General features: G+C 49.2%; 1 long non-coding RNA gene across 1 annotated transcript; it reads left to right on the top strand.

Annotated features, from left to right (window-relative positions):
- LOC110405601 lies at nucleotides 613-6,428 on the top strand. The gene is made up of 3 exons (XR_002443009.1): nucleotides 613-645; nucleotides 3,416-3,526; nucleotides 5,092-6,428. It is a non-coding gene; the product is annotated as an uncharacterized LOC110405601 (long non-coding RNA).

The raw sequence follows: 7,545 nt of genomic DNA, 5'->3' as shown, positions 1-7,545 counted from the left end.
AGAGCAGCTGGCTTGTTACACTTTTACTATTGTTACTGCCCCATGGAGGAAAGGTGGCTGGAGCTAGGGGCAAGATGGGGAGTTCTCCTGGTCCCTGGGTCTGGATGTTCCAGCAGTGCAGAGGGACAGGCATGCTTGGGTCATGTACCAGTTCACCTGTAAGCAACAAAAACTTGCATAGGTCTTTATAATTCTTAACACTTATTGCATATTGAACATTCTCTTTGTGGTGCTCAGTGTTCTGTAAGCATACAATTTTACAGATAAAGCATCAAGGCTTTGCTTTTACTCTAAGACTGAAAATGTAACTGCAAATCTGTGCAAATGTATTTTTTGCTGTTTAACCTGGCAGGCAGCTAAGAAGCACACAGCTGTTTGCTCACTCCTCTCCCAGTGGGACAGAGAAGTGGGGGGATGGTGGTAGGGGTGTGCAGCAGAAATGCTAAGTCACAGCTTGAGCCAATGATTGAGCACCTGGTGGGAAGGCAGTGCCAACCCAGGGGAGCTCAGGTGTGTGCAGTGCATCTGGGTGACCAGAAGGGGTTGAGCCAGGATCCACCCCTTCCCAGACTTCCTGTAAGGGTTGGCAGTGGAGGCAAGGGTATCTCTTGCTAGAAATCCCTGTGTACCTGAGGCCTTCTAAAGGTAAGCAGTTTTTTCCTTTGTTTCTGCATCCATAGTTGCTGCATTGAGTATATCCTCACTTGCTGCAGCCTGGGGCTTTGCTACTCCACTATCGTTGCTATTTTCCATTCTGCTACAGCATTACGTAGTGAAACTCATGGGTTGAGACAAAGGCAGTTTAATAGGAAAGAATAATAGAATGGCTTATGGTGGAAGGGACCTTAAAGATCACCCAGTTCCAACCCTACTGCTAGGGGCAGGGTTTCCAGTCACCAGCTCAGGCAGCCCAGGGCCTACCCATGCCCTTGAGCACCTCCAGGGATGGGGCACTCACAGCTCTGGGCAGCAGTGGCAGAGCCTCACTGCACTCTGGGTAAAGAATTTCTTCCTAACAAGTAATCTAAATCTGCCTTCTTGTAGTTTAAAGGTATTTCCCCTTGTCCTATCACTATCTGCCTGTGTAAAAAGTCACTCTCCTGTTTATAAGCTCCTTTCAAGTACTTGAAGGCTACAGTGAAGTCTCCTCAGAGTCTTCCCTTCTTCAGGCTGCTCACCCCCAGCTCCCTCAGTCTATCTCTGCAGCAGAGGTGCTGCAGCCTCTGAGCATCTTTGTAGCCCTCCTCTGGCCTCGCTCCAACAGCCCCACATCCTTCTTGTGCTGAGGGTCCTGGGCCTGGATGCAGCGCTCCAGATGGGGCCTCAGAGGGGCAGAGGAGAGACTGACAATCTCCTCCCTGTCCTGCTGCCACCCCTGTGTTGATGCAGCCCAGGATACAGCTGACCTTACATGCTGAAACACAAAAAGCAGATAAGTCCTTGACTTAGTTGTTGCTTTTGAGCTGTGTTTACGCTAAAACATCAGCATTATCGATGTTGTTTTCCTCTTAAATCCATAACATGGCACCATACTAGCAACTATTGAAGATAACTAATTCTATTCCAGCCAGAAAAAGGACAGTGGTCTGACTATTTCAAGGCAGAATATGGGAGATATTTAAACTACTTCCAGGAGAAGTCTTAGTCTCTGAATCTGAGTGCTGCCTTATGAATCAAGGTCAGCTGGCATAAACTGTGCAAATGTTCCAAGCCTCTGGAGCTTAGGAAGGAATTTAGGAGGCTTTGAAGTGCTCTTGATCTTCAGAAGGACATCTGCAGCTAATGGTCTGCACTAGCATGCCAAGCACTGTAAGGTTACATTGCGACTGTCTTGAGCCTTCTCTGTCCCAGTAGGTTTCCGGGGCCCTTTAATGCAAGTTCAGAGAAAAGCAAGTTGTAAAAAATGCACTCTCAACCTAACAGCTGATAATCTAGTGCTGGTTAAGTCAGGTGTAAAATGTCGTACTGGGGTTTTAAATGTGGTGCTTAAATGCATGATAAAGTACAGCGCACAGAATTAGCGGGATTTTGGTGGAAAGTTAAGTAAGCAGACCTTTGTGCTCTTTGCTATACAACAAAAGGTTCATTTTCTAATTGCATCCAAATAGACGAAAATCTGTTTATTAGCCATGCAAAACAGCACAATAGTTCAATAGTTGGCCAGACTGTCTTCATTCCAACTGTAATAAGCAAAAAAAAAAAAAACAAAAAACCCAAAACAAAAAACTTTGCCGTGAACCCGGATCAATCCTGAATTTTCAGGAACTGCTTTTTCATCTGTCTCTCTTCTCTCATTAGCTGATGGTGCCAAGATGTTCTTTGCTAATGAATGGCTGCACAGTTCTGTGAGGCCTTCAGATGAAAACAGCTATAGAATCCCAGCACAGGGTGCAGTCACCTCTCAAAGTGAAGTGTGTGATGCAAGTCAAGGCTTAAAGGCTTTGCTCTGCTGGATGCAGTTCACATCTGGGGCTGTGATCATCTCCTGGGGGTGGAGGAAAGATTCTGCCTGACAGTCCTGAAGGTAACAGGTCAAGTGACTAACAAAGTGATGCCGAGGCCTTGGATGTGGTGTCTGGGACAGAGGCTCGTCTGTGTGAGAGACACCCCTTTGTCCTCCTGTCATGGCACTGAGAGAGGAGGGGAAGCCTCTGATCAGACTCAGTATTCAAATCCCCATTTGCCGTGCCCCTCTTCCTCCTGATTCTGGTCTGTCCCCATTTACAGAGCACCTCCGTGTTGTAGCGTGCTCAGCATGCACTTAGAAGTCCTGTCTTGAAGGTGTGAAAGGAGAAGAGAAGGTCTCTTGCTCAGAGAAACAGGCTTCGTGGCCACCTAGTGTGTTCACAGCCTTGTGCACTGCTTTTTCTACACACAAGGTCTTCCCTGCTGCCCACATGAGTATCACGTGTTGGGCTTCTGCATCCCAGGCAGCCATGGGAGCCTCATAGCCCATCTTGCTGCTGTTGGCCCAGAGGTGATCTGCACTTCAAAACCACGAAGGGCAGCAGTGCTCCCTCTGGCAGGATATGCTGCAGTGGACGTGGCTTTTCAACCCCTCAAACTCCGAAGTGTTGTTTTATTAACTAACGAGGGTATTAGAAATGCACAGAGTCACTGGGCTAAGTATCAAGGTCCATGACAGCAAGACAAATTGGACAACTAATAGGTTATGTGAGTGGCAAGTTTTGGTGACAGGCTGACAGTGTGGCACAGCAGAGTCAGAGCAAACGGATGACACGGTGGCTCCTGAAAGGTCACATTGTCAGCGTCTCCATCAGCGGGGAGAGCTGCTGCTCATCACTGCCAAATGGGAAGTGACAGAGGGCTGTGGTGCCTCGGGTGTTAATGATGGGCTCTCATATGCTCTGAGCACTTGTGAGTAACAACATTTCTTGGTGATGTTTCCAAACAGCTGCTCCTCACTTGGAGTGCTGCTCGTGCCACCGTCCTGGCGTCCCATGGGGAGGGGGCTCTGCCATGCTCACCCCCAGCGCCTGTGGCTGGGCGGCATTCTGGGGTGATGGTGAGTGACAGCAAATGCTGCTTCCTTGCACCTGGTCTTTGGCTGCCACGTTCCACAGAGTGGCAGATGAAAGGCACAGGAGCTGGAGGCAGTGGGTGTTGTGCTGTGTTGGCAGAGGGGGGGAAGCCAGTGAGTCTGCTTGGGTGGGGAGAAGAGCAATGTCTGAAGGATGGGTTGCTGCAGGCCAGGCTTGGACTGCGGTCTTCATTTGTAGGAAAAAACAAAACAGAGTCAGTGCATTGGCTGTTTGGCACTTCTTGGCTGCTTGTGACTGCGGATTGTAAATGAGGGCAGCAACACTTGAGTCACCCCCTCAGACATGGTGTAGCTATGGAGGGAATAGCTTCCTGCAGGCTCCGTGTCTCTTTGCTGCGCAGCCAACCAGACCTGTAATTGGACCGTTTGCTTTGAGTCACCAATTCTAACACGGTCATCTGATACCTCCTGGTAAATGCTCATTTCCATCCCCCATGGCTTGCTCATCTCACTGCAAACTGACCTTCTCTGCGGGAGGATCGGTGTTGTGTTAGCACAGCACCATCACTGTGTGTGGCTCAGATCAGTGCTGTTCTCTGTTTCTCTGAGAGCCACGGGCTCGGACACAGTTCCTGTTTTTTGGGGTGGGTGATGGCAGAGGTCTGCATGGAGTGTGTGCTCTGCTGGGTGCCAGCAAGGTGCACGTGGCCTGGTTGTGGCTTCTCACTGCTTGGCTGCACCGGGAGAGAGAATCTTCACAGCGCTTGTGTTTTCCCACACCTGGAAATCGGGGACCTGGCTTCCTTGGTGTGTGCATGCTGTGACAGAGGACAATCATTATTCAAGCCAAGTAAGTCAGGTGTGAAAGCGGAACCAAGTGTGCTGGGAATCATCTCGCTGCGCGCAACAGGTCAGAGAACTCTCGAGACTCCGAATTTTTTTTTTGTCAAATGGTCACTGGAGAGTTAATGTAATTTTGGTTTTAATTACATTGCTGGAGGGCACGCTTACCCGAGGGAGAAGACATAATTACCAAGACATTTTATTAAGATAGTATTTAATTTTATTGATGTGTCACAAGCAAAGGCGCAGGAATGTTCAAATCAATATATACTTACATCAATGTTTAATCTACTTTCAGCATTTTTGCCTGTTCTATTTATGCAGTTGCTAGTTGATAGATTAACTTACTAGGAATACGTGGAAAATTAATGAATTTCCAGCAATGTTGCACCCTGTATATTTGTTTCAATGCAAAACCAGAATAAGAACAAACTTTATCTTCTTTGGTCTGAGGTTTTTGGCCCCTTTTCCTTCCAGATCAACTAAGGTATTCTCCATTTCTCCTTGTCAGAACAGGTCTTCAGGCCTTCCAGGTCAGCGGCCCCTTTGTGGAGGGCAGACTGGAGCCAGTCTGGATGTCCTCTCTTAGAGAGAGTAAAAACAAGCAACCTGGGGATGTATAGAATAGAATATCCGAAGTTGGAAGGGATCTGCAGGGATTGAGCCGAGCTCCTGGCTCAACACAGTTGTGCAGCACAGGTGTTGCCCAGGGCCTGGCTTATGAGATCTTGTATTGCTGCCTCCAGAACAGGGCTGGCGAGGACACAAATCCATGCAGACAGGCAGTGATGGAAAATGGGACAGCGCTCAGAAGGAAAATGGAGCTCCTGGACCACTTACAGTGCCAGAGCCTGACACTGAATTGTAATTGCTCTGCTCTCGATGCTGCGGCTGATGCAGCACAAGGTTACTTAGCACTGCTCTGCTTGCTGCCATTTGCATCCAGTTGGCTTGTGGGTGAGAAATCTGAACTCTGATCCAGCTGGCTGCTGAATTACTCTGAACACCTTGTGACCAGTGGAAGAGCTGATGTAGGGAAGTGAATTTTGAGGTCCCTTTTATCTTTATGCACAATGCTGCAGCACACTTCCTCCATTGTCTTCATCCATCAACTGCCCCAAGTATATATATTATCCACTGGCTCAGCTGCTCCTGCTTCCTGCATGAGTCTCCCTCCCTGCTGCTCTCCTTGTCACCCAGATGACACGTGCAGTGACAGACTCGGTTTCTGCTTCCCCCTGCATGGTTGGGTGGGCGCTGCTGGGGCTGATCTTCATCACTGCTTCCCAGATGCTGTCTCGTACAGTCAGTTTTGGGGAATTCTGGCCGTGTCCCTTCCCTTGTTTCCCTGCTGAATTGAGCCATCTTTTTTTCCCAGGCAGTAGCTGCCATCTGCACCAGGAGGTTAATTTGTTCTTCTTCCCCATAAGTGCATTTATCACATGGAAGTGGCTGTTGTGAAAAAATATTGATCAAACACCGGCTGTTCCCTGGCTGGACTGCAACGGAGTGTTACAGTTACTCAATTGCTTGGCATTTTCCTTTGTGTGCAGACAGCTATGAAGAGTGGTGTGCTCATGTGCATGTGTGTGGCAGTGGGAGGAGCGGGCAGCGGCTGCTGGAGGCTGCTTCACCCCCCAGTGCTGCTGGCAGCGATTCTGCTGGTGCTGGCGGCATGCAGCAGGACTCCTTATGTCCAAACTCCTCATCTTGCACTGTGTCTGCAGAGGCCTGGAGCATGGTGGAGATGAGGGGAGGAGGTGTGTGAGGAGTTGAAAAGGTTTCTGGTATTGGGGAGCAGAGGGTTTGGGGTATTTTTGGTTCTGAATATGGAAGTCTACTACTGAGTATTTCTAAGGGCACTTGGATCTGTGATCTGGCCAGCACAAGTGCTCTGGTTTACTCTGCTTCAGACCTGGAGCTAGACCCTCTGTGTCTGCCTGTGTCAGCCCTGGGACATCTCTCTGAGCTCTGTCCCCTCCCAGCACAGCTGATTGCTACCAGTCTGTGCACCGGAGCACGCTTGTCTCTCTATTAAAGAAAAATACAATAATAACAACTCCTTGTGGCAGCTGCACAAATATATGCTGTTTTGACAGCACCTTATTTCTGCACAGTGCTCTGGAAGGCTTGTGTGAACATTTCTTGCAGGCAGCTTCACGGTGGGAGAGCCGTGGCACAATGAAAACGTATGAGTCACCCATTTAAAAATCATAGCATTTTTAGCACCAGGACCTGTCTGTGCTCTTGGCTGTCTGTCAGCCACTCCTCTCACCAGGGCACTTCTCAGGTGTTTATCTACTGGGGGAATGCTGGCCTGAGTGTGGTGAAGCAGGGGCAGGTGAGGAGTGAGTGACCACAGCTGCTCTCTGGGTTGCAGATGGAGGGAGCCCTGTGCTGCACAGCAGACACTGAGGCCAAAAAAGGAGCATGGGAAGAGTGCACCCCAGATGCTGCGTCTTGCTGCAGAGCGTGACTGTCTCCCTGGAGTAGTCAGCCCTTGTGGCAGCACTCTGTGCTGTCTGCTTGTTTTTAATGGCCAAAGGAGTCTTCATTTAGCAAGTAAAAGAGAGCAGCCCTTTGAGGAAGGGAGAGCTGCTTGGTTTCAGATGTACCCTATTAGCGAGCAACAGAGAATTAATAAACTGTGCATGTGGCAGACAGTGCCCTGTTAGAGCGGGGGACTTGGCTGACATTTGTCTTCTCCGTCCATTGGATCCTGGGGAAGCGCTGTACCTCTGCCATTCCACCACAGCCACGTTCTCCTCCCATCACAGTGCACGTGTCATGTTTCCTGATGGCATTTTTGCTGTGGAAAGACTCGAGCTTCGCGGGTGGTGTGTCCATGTGCAGAAGCAAGTGGGAGTGCTACTGCAGTGACCCGCAGCTCCCGCAGGCAGCCCTGCCCTGCTGTTTTTCTGTGCAATCGAGCATACCGTCCAATGTGGATTCACAAGAAGAGCTGTGCTCTGCCAGTATATTAAAATTTAATTAGGCAGTAAATGCTTCTTTATTCTAAGCCCTGAGGCTGAAGAAAGCCAGAATGTCTTTTGGTTTCTTAATGGTACAAGTGTCCCCTCCAATAGGCTGTAAATGGTTTTAGTGACATTGGGCAAAAGCCTGCCCTCCGTTTTACAGTTGTGTAATTACCGGAATGCCCATTTCCAATCTGTGTGGGCTCTTAGCGCACCAAGTCTGTG

Source organism: Numida meleagris, chromosome 13, assembly GCF_002078875.1.
Source record: "Numida meleagris isolate 19003 breed g44 Domestic line chromosome 13, NumMel1.0, whole genome shotgun sequence".
NCBI lineage: Eukaryota > Metazoa > Chordata > Aves > Galliformes > Numididae > Numida > Numida meleagris.
This window is presented reverse-complemented; position numbering and strand designations above follow the sequence as displayed.